Source organism: Ranitomeya variabilis, chromosome 2, assembly GCF_051348905.1.
Source record: "Ranitomeya variabilis isolate aRanVar5 chromosome 2, aRanVar5.hap1, whole genome shotgun sequence".
In the NCBI taxonomy this organism is placed as follows: Eukaryota; Metazoa; Chordata; class Amphibia; order Anura; family Dendrobatidae; genus Ranitomeya; species Ranitomeya variabilis.
In genome coordinates, this window is record NC_135233.1 from 840,502,813 (window position 1) to 840,523,931 (window position 21,119).

General features: G+C 45.0%; 1 protein-coding gene across 6 annotated transcripts in view; it reads right to left on the reverse strand.

Moving 5' to 3' along the window:
• The window catches only part of CCDC150 (coiled-coil domain containing 150), a 200,571-nt gene that overhangs the window by 25,251 nt on the left and 154,201 nt on the right, over positions 1-21,119 (reverse strand). The gene's annotated exons all lie outside the window — the stretch shown is intronic.

Sequence of the window (21,119 nt, forward strand, 5' to 3'; positions counted from 1 at the left end):
GGAGGGCAAGAAACACACAAGCACAACAAGAGAAATAAAGAATGGTATTTTTGGATAAAAGTAGTGTGAGAAAGGACTAAAATCCTACATACACATTACACTAATGTTGGCGATGCCCACTAATATCTTCCGACAGTCTAATATGTATAGGGTCCTCCTGACTCTACCCTAACATATGAGGTCTGGGGAGAGAAGAATCCAGCCTGTTGGCATTTCCAATGGCTGATCCTTTTGGTCTCAGAGAAATAAGATGCTGCCAGAGGAATTTGACAACTTTCACAATACAGAGGTACTTGGCGTAGCCGAGCGTTCCTAGTTTTGGGGAAGTCAGGGAGGATAGCCGTCAACTAAACAATCATTTGGCCTACAAAAATCAAAAGTATATGAGGGCCTTAATAGAAGGCTGCTCATTTGCATAAATAATTTAGCTAATAAATTGCTCACCATTTGATACTTGGGTCAAACAATCTAGTTTTAACGTGTATAGCACATGCGGACAAGCGATTCTGAGAAGTATATGATAGATATTGGGACCTTCAAAGTATGTGTAGTTTTAAGTCTACAATTGGTGATAATCCTGCATTTCTACTTCATAGACATAAGATAAAATTTTGGTCAAGTTTTTAAGGCTATGCTCACATCTGTATCAGAGGCTGGGTTAGGGGCTTACAGTGCAAATTCTGTTGTTTCTGAAGGTAAGACGAGTGCTGCATGGTCATCTCAGCGGAACAGTCAGACCCCATTATAAGTCAATAGGGTTCAGTGCTGTCTGTGTCCATTGTGTAACACATCTGTTTGCAGACACCACTAAAACCAGGATGTTAGGGTTCTGTCACACAGTACCATTTTGATCGCTACGACGGTACGATTCGTGACGTTCTAGCGATATCGTTACGATATCGCAGTGTCTGACACGCAGCAGCGATCAGGGATCCTGCTGAGAATCGTACGTCGTAGCAGATCGTATGGAACTTTCTTTCGTCGCTTGATCACCCGCTGACATCGCTGGATCGTTGTGTGTGACAGCGATCCAGCGATGTGTTCGCTTGTAACCAGGGTAAACATCGGGTAACTAAGCGCAGGGCCGCGCTTAGTAACCCGATGTTTACCGTGGTTACCAGCGTAAACGTAAAAAAAAAACAAACAGTACATACTTACATTCCGGTGTCTGTCCTCCGGCGTCTCAGCTTCTCTGCACTGTGTGAGCGCCTGCCAGCCGGAAAGCGAGCACAGCGGTGACGTCTGACGTCACCGCTCTGCTTTCCGGCTATGGCGCTTACACAGTGGAGAGAAGCAGAACGCCGGGGACAGACACCGGAATGTAAGTATGTACTGTTTGTTTTTTTTACGTTTACGCTGGTAACCAGGGTAAACATCAGGTTACTAAGCGCGGCCCTGCGCTTAGTTACCCGATGTTTACCCTGGTTACCGGGGACTTCGGCATCGCTCCAGCGCCGTGATTGCCACGTGTGACCGCAGTCTACGACGCTGGAGCGATAATCATACGATCGCTGCGACGTCACGGATCGTGCCGTCGTAGCGATTAAAATGGTACTGTGTGACGGTACCCTTACAGATGTGAGCAGAGCCAAAGTCTCGTATTAGACAAGGATGAAAGCGTCATTAGACACAATCCTTGAAAACTGCAAACAGCACAATTTTGCTTCCCTACATAGTATTGGTTTACAAGGTTTGCAAATAAAAAACAAACAAGTTATGCTTAAACCCTTAACGACCGCTGATACGCCTGTTAATGGCAGTAGTTAAGGGGTTTTATTCCTCAGTGCCACTGTTTAACGGCACTGCCTCAAAAATTCTATGGGGTCTTGGCTACCGTGGGGTAGCTGAGACCCCAGAGAACATGATTTGGGTTTGTTTTTACTGACCCCAGTGTTGTGATCACCGTTATTTATGGAATAACGGTGACTGCAAAAAAAAAAGTCCTATTTCCCATTTAATTTCGCTCTCCTCTGATGTGAAAGCACATCAAAGGAGAAATGGGGTCCCCGGAGCCCCCCGGTACCGTCTACTTCTTCTGGGAACAAAATGGCGAGTGCATACGCAGTGTGCCCACCAAGATCTGCCAGCCGGCACCAATAGGAAATTTTTCCTATTGGTTCATTTTGACCACCACAACCCCTTTGTATACCAAACCAATGCCCCTCCCCCATAACCTCAATCTCCAACATCACTGAAGGGGAGCTTAATTGTATCCTCTCCAAATCACACTTCACCACTTGTGCACTGGACCCCCCCATCCCATACTACTTTCTCCCCAACCTCAACACCACACTTAACCCATCCCTAACCCATCTCTTCAACCTATCACTAACTTCTGGTACCTTCCCTTCTGCTTTCAAACATGCCATAATCACGCCTAGCCTTAAAAAAAGCCAACCCTCGACCCAACCGCTATGTCCAGCTATCGCTCAATATTGCTGGACATTCGCTTTCCTCCTACCTCTCATCTAACTTGCTCTTTGACAATCTACAATCTGGTTTCCATTCCCATCATTCCACTGAGACTGCCCTGACCAAAATTACTGCTTTCGACACAGTTGACCACTTCTTCCTACTACAGATCCTCTCTTGCTTTGGCATCAAACACCTTGCCTTATCCTGAATCTCCTTATACCTTTCCAACCCCACATTCAGCGTCTCCCAATCCCACACTACCTCCTTATCCCGACCTCTCTCTGTTGGGAGTACCCCAAGGCTCTGTTCAAAGACCCCCTAACTCTTCTCAATCTATACACTTGGCCTGGGAAAACTCATGAAGTCCCATGGATTCGAGTACCACCTTTAAGCTGATGACACTCAGATCTACCTCTCTGCTGTCCAGAATCCAGGAGTGTCTATCAGCCATATCCTCCTTCTTCTCCTCTCTCTTCCTCAAACTCAATGTGGACAAATCTGAACTCATCATCTTTCCTCCATCTCACAGATCTTCCTTACCTGATCTATCTATCACAATAAATGACATCACACTTTCCCCCATATCAGACGTCCGCTGACTCGGAGTAACCCTGTCCTTCAAACCGGACATCCAAGCTCTTTCCACCTCCTGTCGCCTCCAGCTCAAAAATATTTCCAGAATCCGTCCTTTCCCTCAACCCTCAGTCCACTAAAATGCTTGTGCATGCCCTCATCATCTCCCGCCTCGACTACTGCAACATCCTCCTCTGTAGCCTCCCTGCTAACACTCTCACACCTCTCCAGACCATCCTTAAAAGGAACCTGTCACCCCCCCCATGCGTTTTTAAACTAAAAGAGCCACCGTGTGCAGCACTAATGCTGCATTCTGCCAAGGTGGCTCTTTTAGTTCGGGTCCCTTCCACCGCTGAAAGAATCGTTTTTATAATTTGTCCCTCATACCTCTAATTTATCAGTGGGGCAGGTCTTTCCCCCCTGACACAGACATCTCACAGCCATCAGTCATTTCCTCCTTTCTTCTGGGTGCCGCCTCCTCAGCGTTCAGTTATTTACCTGGCGCCTGCGCTATAATCTTTTTTCTTGGGCATGCGCAGCTAGCACTGCCCGTCCACTGACATCACATGATGTCTTCCTTCTTGCGCCTGCGTGGACGCGTGGACGCGCGGCCCGAGATCACGCCCCACAGTCTCTTCTGATTTATTCACACTGCGGGGCTGGGAATCTTGGGCATGCGCAGTACTTCTCTGCGGCTCTCCCTCTGCCTCTTTCCTACTGTACAAAACTGAGCACACTTGCAGTCAAAACTTACATATTGGCTTCCTAATGCTATACTACTATGTGTGCTTTCTGGGGCATTGATTTTTCATATTATTTAGCATGGGCCCTATATTTAATGCATTAGATTGATTCTACCATACCGATGTCGTTGCAGCTAGTCTGCTTTGAGCCTGTGGGCATATGGACCGATATATAGTGCGTGTCTTGGTCTTCCCTGCTGTCCACTAACCTGCTCTACAGCTTTTTATATGTGTATTTATGTATTAATAAAGTTATATTTTTATGGCAAGTTTTGACTGCAAGTGTGCTCAGTTTTGTACCATATGGTTGGCAGTTGTTTCCTGATTACGGTCTGGATATACATGCATTGAGGCACCTGTGACTCTTTCTACTTACACTCTTGTGTATGGGTATCTCTGCATGATTATGTATTTAACAATCTGCTTTTATCTCTTTCCTACTGTGCAGCGTCATAGGAATCGTCAGATCGTCCGGCGTATAAGACTACTTTTTAACCCCTGAAAATCATCTCAAAAGTCGGGGGTCGTCTTATACGCCGGGAACGGCGTGTGCAGGGAGCGGTCCTGTATGGTTCCCAGGATCTGGAGGAGAGGAGACTCTCCTTCAGGCCCTGGGATCCATATTCATGTAAAAAAAGAATAAAAATAAAAAATATGGGATATACTTACCCTCCGAAGGTCCGCGGCTCTCAGCGGTGCAAGCGGTGGCCTCCGTTCCTAAGGATGCATTGAGCGAGTGACCGTGACGTCATCGAAGGTCCTTCGCTAAATGCATCCTTAGGAACGGAGGCCGCCGCTTGCACCGCTGAGAGCCGCGGGCCGTCGGAGGGTAAGTATATCCCATTTTTTTTTTTTTATTCTTTTTTTTTTACATGAAAATGGATCTCAGGGCCTGAAGGAGAGTCATCCGCACCGCACACACCCTATAAGATTACTGGGCGTATGAGATGACCCCCCGTCTTATATGGCGAGTATATTCCAAACTCCATATTTTATATGGAAAAGTTGGGGGTTGTCTTATACGCCCAGTCGTCTTATACACCAGAAAATACGGTATATAGCGACTCTTGTGAGCATAATTCAGAAATTATTGTGTGGATTTTCCCCTTGAGAGTTTTTTGCCTGCTTAGGCTAGTTTCACATTTGTGTTAGAATCCGCAGAGTTTAATCCGCATCTGCAAGTGCAGGAAAAAAAGCATAGAAACACGTACAAACGCAGCGTTTTTTAAATGCATGCGGTTAAAAAAACGCAGCGTTTGCACGCTTTTCCATGCGTTTTGTCATGCGTTTGCGTTTTTGGTGCACATGGTGAAAAATTTTACAGGAGAAAAATCTAGATAACCAGACACCGCCAATGTGACTACAGAGGGCGTGTATTATGGGATCTCTATATATAGACTCTAAGACTGCTGAAATCTTAACAGTTTGCTACTGTATCCTGTGTCATGAAGGATCTTCGCATGGAGAGCTTTTATTTCAACCTGGATTTAAGCATCAAGCTGTTTCTTGCCTGTGCGTTTGCTTGGGAGCAAGACAGAAATCGCGAAAGATGGAGAAGGAGACGGCGTAGGCGTTTTTGGAGACACCCTATTATCGAACTACGTGAGAGCCGTGGAGCCTATCACACGCTGTATGGCAAGCTTAACCCCTTCACCCCCAAGGGTGGTTTGCACGTTAATGACCGGGCCAATTTTTACAATTCTGACCACTGTCCCTTTATGAGGCTATAACTCTGGAACGCTTTGACGGATCTTGGCGATTCTGACATTGTTTTCTCGTGACATATTGTACTTCATGTTAGTGGTAAAATTTATTCGATATAACTTGCATTTATTTGTGAAAAAAACGAATATTTGGCGAAAATTTTGAAAATTTCGCAATTTTCCAACTTTGAATTTTTATGCCCTTAAATCACAGACATATGTCACGCAAAATACTTAATAAGTAACATTTCCCACATGTCTACTTTACATCAGTACAATTTTGGAACCAAAATTTTTTTTTGTGACGGAGTTATAAGGGTTAAAAGTTGACCAGCAATTTCTCATTTTTACAACACCATTTTTTTTTAGGGACCACATCTCATTTGAAGTCATTTTGAGGGGTCTATATGATAGAAAATACTCAAGTGTGACACCATTCTAAAAACTGCACCCCTCAAGGTGCTCAAAACCACATTCAAGAAGTTTATTAACCCTTCAGGTGTTTCACAGGAATTTTTTGAATGTTTAAATAAAAATGAGCATTTAACTTTTTTTCACACACAATTTATTTCAGCTCCAATTTGTTTTATTTTACCAAGGGTAACAGGAGAAAATGGACCCCCAAAGTTGTTGTACAATTTGTCCTGAGTACGCTGATACCCCATATGCGAGGGTAAACCACTGTTTGGGCGTATGGCAGAGCTCGGAAGGAAAGGAGCGCCATTTGACTTTTCAATGCAAAATTGACTGGAATTGAGATGGGACGCCATGTTGCGTTTGGAGAGCCCCTGATGTGCCTAAACACTGAAACCCCCTACAAGTGACACCATTTTGGAAAGTAGACCCCCTAAGGAACTTATCTTGATGTGTGGTGAGCACTTTGACCCACCAAGTGCTTCACAGAAGTTTATAATGCAGAGCCGTAAAAATAAAAAATCATATTTTTTCACAAAAATGATCTTTTTGCCCCCAATTTTTTATTTTCCCAAGGGTAAGAGAAGAAATTGGACCCCAAAAAATGTTGTGCAATTTGTCCTGAGTACGATGATACCCCATATGTGGGTGTAAACCATTGTTTGGGCGCATGGCAGAGCTTGGAAGGGAAGGAGCGCCATTTGACTTTTCAATGCAAAATTGACTGGAATTGAGATGGGACGCCATGTTGCGTTTGGAGAGCCCCTGATGTGCCTAAACATTGAAACTCCCTACAAGTGACACCATTTTGGAAAGTAGACCCCCTAAGGAACTTATCTTGATGTGTGGTGAGCACTTTGACCCACCAAGTGCTTCACAGAAGTTTATAATGCAGAGCCGTAAAAATAAAAAATCATATTTTTTCACAAAAATGATCTTTTTGCCCCCAATTTTTTATTTTCCCAAGGGTAAGAGAAGAAATTGGACCCCAAAAAATGTTGTGCAATTTGTCCTGAGTACGCTGATACCCCATATGTGGGTGTAAACCATTGTTTGGGCGCATGGCAGAGCTTGGAACGGAAGGAGCGCCATTTGACTTTTCAATGCAAAATTGACTGGAATTGAGATGGGACGCCATGTTGCGTTTGGAGAGCCCCTGATGTGCCTAAACACTGAAACCCCCTACAAGTGACACCATTTTGGAAAGTAGACCCCCTAAGGAACTTATCTTGATGTGTGGTGAGCACTTTGACCCACCAAGTGCTTCACAGAAGTTTATAATGCAGAGCCGTAAAAATAAAAAATCATATTTTTTCACAAAAATGATCTTTTCGCCCCCAATTTTTTATTTTCCCAAGGGTAAGAGAAGAAATTGGACCCCAAAAAATGTTGTGCAATTTGTCCTGAGTACGCTGATACCCCATATGTGGGTGTAAACCATTGTTTGGGCGCATGGCAGAGCTTGGAAGGGAAGGAGCGCCATTTGACTTTTCAATGCAAAATTGACTGGAATTGAGATGGGACGCCATGTTGCGTTTGGAGAGCCCCTGATGTGCCTAAACATTGAAACTCCCTACAAGTGACACCATTTTGGAAAGTAGACCCCCTAAGGAACTTATCTAGATGTGTTTTGAGAGCTTTGAACCCCCAAGTGTTTCACTACAGATTATAACGCAGAGCCGTGAAAATAATTTTTATTTTTTTTCTCAAAAATGATTTTTTAGCACCCAGCTTTGTATTTTTACAAGGGTAACAGAATAAATTGGACCCCAAAATTTGTTTTCCAATTTGTCCTGAGTACGCTGATACCCCATATGTGGGGGGGAACCACTGTTTGGGTGCATGACAGAGCTCGGAAGGGAAGGAGCGCCATTTGGAATGCAGCCTTAAATGGATTGGTCTGCAGGCGTCACGTTGCATTTGCAGAGCCCCTGATGTACCCAAACAGTACAAACCCCCCACAAGTGACCCCATATTGGAAACTAGACCTCCCAAGGAACTTATCTAGATGTGTTGTGAGAACTTTGAACCCCCAAGTGTTTCACTACAGTTTATAACGCAGAGCCGTGAAAATAAAACATCTTTTTTTTCCCACAAAAATGATTTTTAGCCCCCCAAATTTTTATTTTCCTAAGGATAACAAGAGAACTTGGACCCCAGAAGTTGTTGTTCAATTTGTCCCGAGTACGCTGATAACACATATGTTGGGGTAAACCCCTTTTTGGGCGCACGGGAGAGCTCGGAAGGGAAGGAGCACTGTTTTACTTTTTCAACGCAGAATTGGCTGGAATTGAGATTGGACGCCATGTCGCGCTTGTAGAGCCCCTGATGTGCCTGGACAGTGGAAACTCCCCAATTCTACCTGAAACCCTAACCCAAACACACCCCTAACCCTAATCCCAACGGTAACCCTAACCACACCCCTAGCCCTGACACACCCATAATTCTAATCCCAACCCTAATCCAAACGTAAATGTAATCCAAACCCTAACCCTAACTTTAGCCCCAACCCTAACTTTAGCCCCAACCCTAACTTTACCTCCAACCCTAGCCCTAACCCTAACCCTACCCCTAACCCTAACCCTAAACGTGACTGAAATACGTGGCACTGAAATACGTGGCACTGAAATACGTGGCACTGAAATACGTGGCACTGAAATACGTGGCACTGAAATACGTGGCACTGAAATACGTGATACGTGGCACTTAAATACGTGGCACTGAAACACGTGGCACTGAAATACGTGATACGTGGCACTGAAATACGTGGCACTGAAATACGTGGCACTGAAATACGTGGCACTGAAATACGTGGCACTGAAACACGTGGCACTGAAATACGTGGCACTGAAATACGTGGCACTGAAATACGTGGCACTATGACTGTCAGAAAATGTTCATTAAACGGTTAGGGGTGAGGTTAGGGGTAGAGTTAGGGTTAGGGTTTGGATCCCTTTATCACCTTGATGGTGGTGGGTGGCTTTTCAGTGTGTTTAAATGCATGCGTTTTTAACGCAAACAAACGCATGTGCTTAAAAACGCAAGAAAATACTGCAGGTTGTATTTCTGAAAATGAACGCATGCAGAAAAAAAACGCATGCGTTTGAAAACGCGACCAAACGCGTACAAAAAAACCGCATGCGTTTTCAATGTTAAATATAGGGAAAAAACGCATGCGTTTTTTTGTGCAAAAAACGCTGCAGACAAAAACGCAAGTGTGAAACCAGCGACGCTTTTTATAGCAAAAAAGTTTTTGCGTCTCCACATTTTGAGACCTATAATTTTTCCACATTTTGCTCCACAGAGTCATGTGAGGTCTTGTTTTTTGCGGGACGAGTTGACGTTTTTATTGGTAACATTTTCGGACACGTGACCGTTTTTGATCGCTTTTTATTCCGATTTTTGTGAGGCAGAATGACCAAAAACCAGCTATTCATGAATTTCTTTTGGGGGAGGCGTTTATACCGTTCCGCGTTTGGTAAAATTGATAAAGCAGTTTTATTCTTCGGGTCAGTACGATTACAGCGATATCTCATTTATATCATTTTTTTATGTTTTGGCGCTTTTATACGATAAAAACTAAAATATAGAAAAAATAATTATTTTCGTATCGCTTTATTCTCAGGACTATAACTTTTTTATTTTTTTGCTGATAATGTTGTATGGCGGCTTGTTTTTTGCGGGACAAGATGACGTTTTCAGCGGTACCATGGATATTTATATCAGTCTTTTTGATCGCGTGTTATTCCACTTTTTGTTCGGCGGTATGGTAATAAAGCGTTGTTTTTTGCCTCGTTTTTTTTTTTTTTTTCTTACGGTGTTTACTGAAGGGGTTAACTAGTGGGGCAGTTTTATAGGTTGGGTCGTTACGGACGCGGCGATACTAAATATGTGTACTTTTATTGTTTTGTTTTTTTTATTTAGATAAAGAAATGTATTTATGGGAATAATATATATTTTTTTTTTATTATTTATTTAGGATTTTTTTTTTTTTTTTTTTTACACATGTGGAAAAATTTTTTTTTAACTTTTTTACTTTGTCCCAGGGGGGGACATCACAGATCATTGATCTGGCAGTGTGCACAGCACTCTGCCAGATCGACGATCTGCTGTGCAGGGCTGCAGGCTTACCAAGTGTCTGCTCTGAGCAGACACTCGGTAAGCCACCTCCTTCCCTGCAGGACCCGGATGCCGCGGCCATCTTGGATCCGGGACCTGCAGCCAGGAAGGAGGTAGGAGACCCTCAGAGCAACGCGATCACATCGCGTTGCTCCGGGGGTCTCAGGGAAGCCCGCAGGGAGCCCCCTCCCTGCGCGATGCTTCCCTATACCGCCGGTACACTGCGATCATGTTTGATCGCGGTGTGCCGGGGGTTAATGTGCCGGGGGCGGTCCGTGACCGCTCCTGGCACATAGTGCCGGATGTCAGCTGCGATATGCAGCTGACACCCGGCCGCGATCGGCCGCGCTCCCCCCGTGAGCGCCGCTGATCGGTGATGACGTACTATCCCGTCGGCGGTCATACGGGCCCACCCCACCTCGACGGGATAGTACGTCAAATGTCAGGAAGGGGTTAATGCCAACCTGGACAAATTCCCAGAATATACAAAGATGTCGCAAGACTCTTTCCGGGATTTGCTTGCTCGTGTCCAAGGAGCCATACGGAGACAGGACATCCAGCTCCGTAGAGCGATTACACCAGAAGAACGTCTGCTGGTTACATTAAGGTATGTAACAAATCTAAACAAATGCCAGTTCTAATTTTGGGTGTTCTGACATGTATTTTTTTGAATTTTCCTTTATGTCTTTAGCATAACAACACCATAAATAGAATTAATTGTAATTTATTTATTTTTTTTATTTTCTTCCAGATTTCTGGCAACCGGAGAGAGATTATCATCCCTCCACTTCCAATACCGGCTTGGAATTTCCACCCTGTCTGGAATAGTTGCGGACACCTGCCAGGCATTGTGGAATGTTCTCCGTGATGAGTTTATACCCCTACCCACCGCGGACATGTGGATGGCAATTGCTGAAAAATTCTGGAGTGTGTGATATCCCCAACTGTTTGGGAGCGGGGGATGGAAAGCACATCCGCATTATCAAACCAGCCAGAACAGGATCGGAGTACTTTAATTATAAAAAATATTTTTCTGTTGTGCTCATGGCAATAGCCGATGCGGACTGTCGCTTCATTGCCGTGGACATTGGAGCTTTTGGCCGTGGCAACGATTCCCAGACTTTTAAGAACTCTGATATGGGCCACCGTTTGTATGGCAAAAATTTTTATTTTCCACGGCCACGACCTCTCCCCAACACTCAATGCCCACCAATGCCATTTGTTATGGTTGGGGATGAGGCCTTTCAAATGTGTGAAAACCTACTGAAGCCATATTCCAGTCGGGACTTGAACCACACTAAGGGTATGTGTCCACATTCAGGATTGTTTCAGGATTTGGTCAGGATTTTATGCAAGTAAAATCCTGACCAAATCTGCACCTGAGGTCACTGGCAGGTCACCTGCGCTGTCTTACGTTTTTTATGCTATGTAAGGACATGCTGCGTTCTTAAAAAACGCACCGCATGTGCGTTTTTGCGGGAATTCCGCATGCGTTTTTTAATGCATAGTGGAGACGGGATTTCATAAAATCCCCATCACTATGCTGTAACATCTGGACGCTGCGTTTTTGACGCTGCGGCACAACGCTGCGTCAAAAACGCAGCGTTTCCTGAACGTGGACACATACCCTAAAAGGATCTTTAACTACAGACTGACCAGGGCCTGAAGAACAGTAGAGTGTACCTTTGGGATTCTAGTGTCAAAATGGCGCATTCTTGCAACAGCCATTAATCTAAAAATGGAGACAGTCGACGAGGTGGTCAAAGCCTGTGTGGTTCTGCACAATTACATAATGGCTAAGGAGCGACCAGGGCCGTATTTGCCACTAGGCACTTGAGGGCACGTGCCTAGGGCAGGGACAATGCGCAAGTTTTTTTTTTTTTTTTTTTTTTATAAGTCCTGGGTCACCTCCCGACAGACCGGGCCATGCATACGGGGGGGGGGGGGGGGGGGGGAGAATATGAGCCATGCATACGGGGGGGGGGGGAATATGAGCCATGCATAAGGGGGGGAATATGAGCCATGCATAAGGGGGGGAAATATATATGAGCCAAGCATACAGGGGGGAATATGAGCCATGCATAAGGGGGAGAATATATATGAGCCATGCATACAGGGGGGGAATATAAGCCATGCATAAGGGGGGGAATATATATGAGCCATGCATACAGGGGGGAATATGAGCCATGCATACAGGGGGGAATATGAGCCATGCATACAGGGGGGGAATATATATGAGCCATGCATACAGGGGGGAATATGAGCCACGCATACAGGGGGGGGAATATGAGCCATGCATACAGGAAGGGGAATATGAGCCATGCATACAGGGGGGAATATGAGCCATGCATAAGGAGGGGAATATGAGCCATGCATAAGGGGGGGAATATATATGAGCCATGCATTCAGGGGGGAATATAAGTCCTGGGTCACCTCCCAACAGACCGGGCCATGCATAAAGGAGGGGGGGGGGGGGGATATGAGCCATGCATACAGGAGGGGGAATATGAGCCATGCATACGGGGGGGAATATGAGCCATGCATACAGGAGGGGGAATATGAGCCATGCATACAGAGGGGAATATAAGCCATGCATAAGGGGGGGGGATATATATGAGCCATGCATACAGGAGGGGGAATATGAGCCATGCATACAGAGGGGAATATAAGCCATGCATAAGGGGGGGGGGATATATATGAGCCATGCATACAGGAGGGGGAATATGAGCCATGCATACAGGGGGAAATATGAGCCATGCATACAGGAGGGGGAATATGAGCCATGCATACAGGAGGGGGAATATGAGCCACGCATACAGGAGGGGGAATATGAGCCACGCATACAGGAGGGGGAATATGAGCCATGCATACAGGAGGGGAATATGAGCCATGCATACAGAAGGGGAATATGAGCCATTCATACAGAAGGGGGAACATGAGCCATGCATACAGGAGGGGGGGGATATGAGCCATGCATACGGGGGGGGGGTCATTATACAGTATTGAGCATCATGTGGGATCATTATACAGTATGGAGAACTGTGTGTGGCCATTATACAGTATTGAGCATCATGTGTGGCCGCTATACATTATGGAGCATTATGTGTGGCCATTATACAGTATGGAGCATCATGTGTGGCCAATGGCCATTATACAGTATGGAGCATCATGTGTGGCCATTATACAGTATTGAGCATCATGTGGGATCATTATACAGTATGGAGAACTGTGTGTGGCCGTTATACAGTATGGAGCACTATGTGTGGCCATTATACAGTATGGAGCACTGTGTGGCCATTACACAGTATGGAGCACTGTGTGGCCATTATACATTATGGAGCATCATGTGTGGCCATTATACACTATGGAGCATCATGTGTGGCCATTATACACTATGGAGCATCTTGTGTGGCCATTATACAGTATTGAGCATCATGTGTGGCCATTATACAGTATGGAGAACTGTGTGTGGCCATTATACAGTATGGAGCACTGTGTGTCCATATTTTTTTGTTTATAATCATTGTATATAAAACAGTGTGATCAGCAGTGCTAAATGGCTGTGGTTGGGACGTGGATATGGGTGTGACTAGTTGTGAAATGGGTGTGGTCAGAGGCGTGGCCTAAAATTTGCCGCGGCACACTACGCGCGCCGCAAACTTTATACCTCCTTCCCTTCTTCAAAAGTTGGGAGGTATGGTACCGCATTTGCCAGATCATGGCAAGTACCGCAAATCCCATAGGGACCAATTTGCTGCCTTTTTTTAATCAGATATTGGACGTGTGTCATGGCAGGACAATGTTGTGTAAATGTCCTGTTGGGATTTTGTCTGTACCAGTTATTTTCTTAAATGTTACAAATAATTGGTTGTTAATAAACTTTATTTTTTGGTATCTTGACCGTGTCGCCTATGTATTTCCTCTACAAACCAAGGCTGCCCTCACACTAGCAGTATTTGGTCAGTATTTTATATCCGTATTTGTAAGCTAAAACCAGGAGTGGGTGATATATGCTGAGGTGCTAAATATGTTAATATTATACTTTTCCTCTAATTGTTCCACTCCTGGTTTTGGCTTACAAATATTGATGTAAAATACTGACCACATACTGCTAGTGTGACGGCAGCCAGGTTGTTTTAGTGGTAAGGTTGTTGACGTCATTGCGTCCTGATTCTGTTCTGCAATATCCATTGGACGCAGACTGCAGAGACAATGGCTGTTTAATACAAAACAGATCTATACTCATCAAGTCAGGAGTCAGAAATAATGAATTCATGATGCACATATAACAGCCTGAATTCACTATTTCTGACACATGTCCAGGTGAGCATAGATATGCCTTGTATGACCGCCATGGTCCCTTCACTTTGTGTGAAATAGATTACGTACACTGAAGAGAAAAAGGAGGTTATACAATGCACTTCTCTACTCACCAGGTCAGGTGTCCTAACTAATGAGTTTTTGGACACCTGACCTGTTGAGTATAGTTCTGCATTGTATTGCCACCATTTTCTCTTCAGTCTGCAACACTAATCACAGACTAAGCAGAATGAAGAGATTATGGAGAAAATACAAGTATAATTTTTTTTATTTTTTTCCCTTTCTGGGATCGACGTGTTCTGGGAAGCCTCGGTGGGCTCATTTGTCGTGGCATGGTCGTGGTGGGTGACCTGTCAGGGTCCGGCTGCACTGTGCTGGTAGAGCGTGCAGCCATGCCAGAGCCCATAGTGCTCGTAGAGTGTGCTGCCATGCCAGAGTCCATAGTGCTCGTAGAGCGTGCAGCCATGCCAGAGTCCATAGTGCTCGTAGAGCGGAAGGCCATGCCAGGGTCCATAGTGCTCGTAGAGCGTGCTGCCATGCCAGGGTCCATAGTGCTCGTAGAGCAGAAGGCCAAGCCTGGGTCCTGCTGCCTCGTGGTGGTGGTAGAGCGGAAGGCCATGCCTGGGTCCTGCTGCATCGTGGTGGAGCGGAAGGCCATGCCAGGGTCCTGCTGCTGCATCGTGGTGTCAGTGGAGGAGGTCCAAGCAGAAGCAGTGGTTGGTTGGTGGCGGTAGGCTGTCCTACAGCACTCAGCATGGTGGTGCTGTAGTGGTGTCCGGCAGTGCTAGGAATGGAGGTGGCCGTGCAGTGGTATGCAGCAGAGGTCAGCATTGAGGTCAATCGTGACAGTGTTGGCACAGGTGGATATGCCGCCACTGTCTGCTGAAAATACCGACTCTGCTGCATAGCCTGCACCTAAGCAGCATTGCAGGCCTGCATGACACTAAGCTGGAGATCAGGAGTAAGGTGTTCCGACATGCCCTGTTCAATTTGATTTTAAAAAATGATGTGCTGGCCTCTGGAGGTCGGCTTTTACTTGGTCAAGGCTTTTGGTGACCTCCTGGATACGTGTATTCATATGGCTAATGGCAATATCCAGTCGGTCACCCAAAGCCTTGAGTCCATCGTGAAAAACCGAGCAAAAATTCAGGCATGAGTGACCTGTCCGATGCCCTCTGCCGCTGCCGGGAGGAGCGCAAAAAAAAGGGGCAGAGGCAGAGGACTGGAAAAGGGGAACACACCGGATGGACCAACTTCCTGGTCTCCAGTTAGTGTGGCAGGCCCATTTGCTGCAGCCCTGCTGGATGGCTGGGACGGGTCCGTGGCTGTCTGATGAAGGACCGCTCCAGAACCTGGGTCAACAGTGCTGCTCCATGTGCTGTGAACAAAGGAAAAAAAAATAGTACCAAAAACTGAATAAATGCCAACTCCTGTTGAATAGAAACATACAGATTATGGCAATACAACACAACCTAATGCACAGGAGAAATACTTACATTCTCTGGGCAAGGACCGGTCTTAAAAATGCCAGAATACGATGGTATTTATACTTTCGGATCCTTGCTCCAAAACCACTGGGAACACGGCTCTCTTGACGCAGGTCCTTGTTCAAGCGGTCCTTCATCGAACGCCAACATGTTTTGACTTTGAGCACTGTTGAAAAAACAAAACATAATGGTTAGACAATGTACTTTTGGCCGTACTCACACAACTGTGTGTGATGAGAGAAACTCCTGAGAGTTTCTCTCATCACACACAGTTGTGTGAGCACGGCCAAGGTCTCTGCTGCTTCACACTGCATTGCAATACTTACAAAATGCAGTTCGGACCAGAGTCGGGGCGTTGTCCCAGCCATCCCACATCGCTTTGGCCACCTCATTCCATAGGCGCCGGATCGTCATGTTGTTTGAGTGCTGTGGAACCCGGGTGTCCCACAACAGGACTCACTCATGGACCAGGGAGATGAGGATATCGTTGTCAATGAGGTCCTCATCCCGTTCTGGAACCTAAAACATAAATGAAGACATTAAATGTTGTATACATTAACATAAGGAAAAGAAAGAAAACAGAGGCTGAGAAATGGCATGAATAAGGAAAGTCAAGATAAAAAAAAAAAAGAGTCCAGAAGAAAAATGTAAAGAAAGAGGAAAGTAAAGAAAGGAAGATTCAAGAATACTAAAGTGAGGATACAGTAAACAGTCACCCAGGTATACTTACACGCTGCCGCCTTGACACCTGACCATGAACCCGCTGCTCCTGCTCACCCTCTGCCGCAGTGGAAGAAGTGCTCTAAAAAAAGGAAAAAAAATTGTCATATGTGTAGATGTGACAGTGAATACTTACCAATCTGAGGAGGTGAGTACTCACTTCAATGACATGTTCGGCTTGAGAAGGCCCAGGACGTTGCTCCTCATCAGAAGACGACGACATTCTGATGCATGCAGAAAGAAAGAAATGGCAGAAATTAGGACATGTAGAGACAGAAAATAGAAAATAAAGGCATTGGCTAGGATATACTCACATTGTTCAGGGTCTTGTTTCCTCCAAGGTTCTTGCCTGCGTCTGCTCTGCTTCTCTGTCTGCTGAGTAGTGACCTGCAACTGTCCACTCCCTCCCTTTATCACCTTGTATGTGGGGGTTGGCTTATCAGTGTATAGACATGTTTTTCTCTGGTGCAACGCAGGCGTTCACGAATGCAAGCAAACGAATGTGCTTGCGGCCGCATGCGTTCATATAGACAGCAATGCGTTTTTTTGCCGCATTTCTTCTGCTAACAACCACATACGTTTCTAGGCGGCAAATTGACGCCTCTAAAATTACTACATGTAGTGTTTACCGCGCCAAACCGCAGACGACGAAACAACGCATGCGTCGTCAAACGCGGCAAAACGCTACCAATCGCAGACACATGCGTCCCTAATGTTAAATATAGGAATACACAACGCATGCGGATTTTGTGGAAGAAACGCTGCGGACTCAACCGCAAATGTGAAACCGGCCTTAGTGAGTGCTGCTCTGAATTTTAATTGTGTAATGTATTGAATTTTGTAATAAAATATATTTTTCCAAATATACTCTTTGGTCCTTTTGCTTTAAATAGCTCATAAAGGAATTTTTTGATGTTCATATTCTATTATTGAGTTACTGGAAGTGTTATTTAACCCTATAAGCTAAAGGAATTCTTTGTGTGCTAATGTCCTAAGCTTGATGAGGCAAACATGATTTCAGCAGAAAGTGGACCCAGCTGAGGTGGAGATGGATCATTCTTCTGTTGTGATTATAAATTTGCTTCAAGTCATTGGATTCACAAAGTCATCTCTACATCAAGCCACCAGGGATTAAAGACAGTGCATCTGAAGAGGTTGTTGGGATTACGTGACATTTTATATTTCAAGGGAATTTGTCAGTAGAATCAACTCCACTAAGTGATCTATATAGGCATGTAGGTCACAGAAACGTGAAAAAAAAATCATACCTTGATATCTGCAATCCTATGTCGTATTCCATAGAAAAATCTTGTTTTTCTCATATGTAAATGAGCTGTTCAGGGCTGTGGGCAACAGACTTATCTGCTTGAGAATCTGCCTCCAGAGATTATTATAAATGAAAAAACGGATTACTTACTGGTAATACTCTTTTATAGAGCCAAGACAGCACCCACTGAGAGAGGGGATCCGCCCCTAGGAACAGAAAACCCTATGGAGAGATAAAAGGGGTGGCCCCCCTCGCTCCCACAGTTGGGTTACAGAGAATGAGAGGAACCGCCCACCAGTTTTAGTAGGCAATCCAATATTTTTATTTATATTTACTTAACTAAGTATGACTAACTAATTGAACCACTCACCCTTATCAGTGCTCTATGCATAACAACCATTAGGGAGGGAAGTGAGTGGGTGCTGTCGTGGCTCTATAAAAGAGTATTACCGGTAAGTATAAGGATATATATACCAAAAAGCGCTAACACACCTTTGAGACCTGCAGCTGATAGTTGCACAGTACTACCAACTGTGACAATATAAATAATCAATTAAAAGAGGAAAAAAAACTATCTGCGCTGGAGTCAAAACGGTAAGAGGACCATATGTGGGCAATGACTCATAAACTCATTAAAACTACTACGAATAAATATAATAGAAACATATGTGTAATAACCTGGTGATGAAGGAACCAGAAAGGTACGACCGCTGATATAGTTGTCTTTCTCCGCTGTGTCTTGGTGATGTTCTGTTCGTTCATGTAATCCAAGGTCAATGCAGTCTGTTTTGCAGGCTTGGCAACAAAATCTTTTAGATTTACGAGGTGCAGATACTGTCCCGGCCGGTAACAGAAAATCTCGCACTCGTTATCTCTGTGCAGTCTCTGCACGCTGCTCGGCTGGGCTGATAGGTACACTGCTGACCGCAGGACCTTCCGTGACGTCACGTACACGTGATAGCTCACGTGACAGCCTATGGAGAGTGTAGAGGGCCAATTCCTACGCGTTTCGGAGCAAGGGAACGTGCTCCTTCCTCAGGGATGATTTTTTTCCTCTATTACCGGTAAGTAATCAGTTTTTTTTCTCCTCGCCACGACAGCACCCACTGAGAGACTTTCAGAGACAATCACTTGGGGGGGGGGGGATCACCGTGTTAAGAACTGATCTACCGAAAGTTAAGTCAGGAGAGGAAGACAAGTCCAATTTATAGTGACTGTAAAAGGTAGAAGGAGAAGACCAAGTTGTGGCCTTACATATTAGTTCAATTGGGACATCCGCTCTTTCAGCCCAGGATGATGCTATCGCTCGGGAGGAGTGTGCTTTTCTGACCTCAGGCGGATTCTCCCATTCTGATGAATAAGCCAGGCATATAGCGTCCCGAATCCACCGGGATAACGTACTTTTCGTGACTTCAGATCCTTTCTTATGGCCCTGGAAGGAAACAAAGAAAGCCCTGCTCTTCCTCCATCGGCTAGTTCTGTCTAAGTAAGCTATTATAGCCCTTCTCACATCTAGTGTATGGTATTTTTCTTCTTTCTAATTTTCGGGGTTATTATGGAAGGAAGGAAGGAAGATTTCTTGAGACCTATGGAATTTAGTGCCTCCTTTAGGCAAGTAAGAAGGGTCTGTTTTTAGGACAATTCTATCCTGGAATATTGACAGAAAAGGAGGATCTATCGATAATGCCTGAATGTCACCTAATCTTCTTGCTGACACTAGGGCCACCAGAAGAGATGTCTTAAGGGAGACGTATTTTATGTGGGCTGAGTGCAGTGACTCGATTGGGTCCCCTGTTAAGGCTTCGAGGACTAGATTGAGATCCCATTGTGGTATTTGGGGAATCTGGACTAGTTCTTACCTTTGACATGCTGAAATGAATCGGGCTATCCACCTGTCTCCTGCAATATTGTGACTATATAAGGCCCCTAGAGCAGATGCTTGTACTTTTAAAGTATTGACGGATAAGCCTAATTCACGCCCTTTTTGTTGAAACTCTAAGCTAGCGGGAATGGGAATTTCTTTGGACAGACCTGCTGAGTGGAAACTAAGAAATTTCCACCATACCATTACATATATTGTTGTTGTGGTCGTTTTCCTGCTCAGTAGAAGGGTATCAATTAATTTTTCTGAAAAGCCTCTTCGTCTTAGTAACTGCCTTTCAAATTCCAGCTGGTCAACCGAAGGCCCTTCACATGAGGGTGGTGGAAGGGCCCCTGGGACAGGAGATCCCGATCATCCGGGAGAATCCACAAATCCGAGATTGACATGGCTCTGAAGCCAGGAGAACCATGGCCTCTTGGGCCAAAATGGTGCTATGAGTATCGCATTTGCTCTGTCCTCCCTTATCTTCCTGATGACTGCCGGTAGGATTATCATTCGAGGAAATGCATATGCTTGCCAGTATGTCCATGGGACTTGGAGGGCATTGAGAATATTGAGGTTGTCCGTCAGAAACAAAGAAGCAAATTTTTCCACTTCTCTGTTGCTCCTTGTCGTGAAAAGGTCTATTTCGGGTGTGCCCCATCTCTCTGTTATCATCCTGAAGATGCGACAGTTGAGTACCCACTCTCCTTGGTGCAGGGTGTGATGGCTGAGGAAATCTGCTTTGGAATTGTCTACTCCCCTGACATGCAGAGCTGACAAGGATAGAAGATGTTTCTCAGCTATTGTTAGGATGTCGTCTGCTATAGACATGAGAGCTCCTGATATAGTTCCTCCTTGATTATTTATGTACGCGACGGATGTCATGTTGTCTGATAGTACTCTTGTGTGTGTTCCTTGTAACTGCGGAAGGAATTTACATATGGCATGATTGATGGCTTTTAGTTTCCTTTCATTAGAGGAATCATTTGACTCACTAATAGACCATTGCCCCTGAACTATCTGATCTCCTAGATGTGCTCCCCAACCTCTAGGACTGGCATCTGTAAAAATTGTTTTTGAAGGTTTAACTACCCAAAGAACCCCACCTACGAGATGATCTGGCTCTAGCCACCAGGTAAGAGACTCAATTACTTCTACTGGTAGGGATAGACAACTTCCTAAATAACCCTGTAGTCTCTCTTCTTCCTGCAGTATGGTATACTGTAGCCATCTAGTATGGAACTGAGCCCATAGGACAGCCGGCATGCACGATGTAAAGGAACCAAGAAGGGACATACCTTCCCTGAGGGAAATTGTAGGGTTACTGACTACTGATTGTACTTTATTCATTATTGTCAGTTGTTTAGATTCTGGACGGAAACACTTCTGACTTAAGGAGTCTAGGAGAAGACCTAGGAATGTTTGGCGGGTTGTTAGGGACAATCTGGATTTTTCCCAGTTGATTAACCATTCCAATTCCTGCAAAGATGAGAC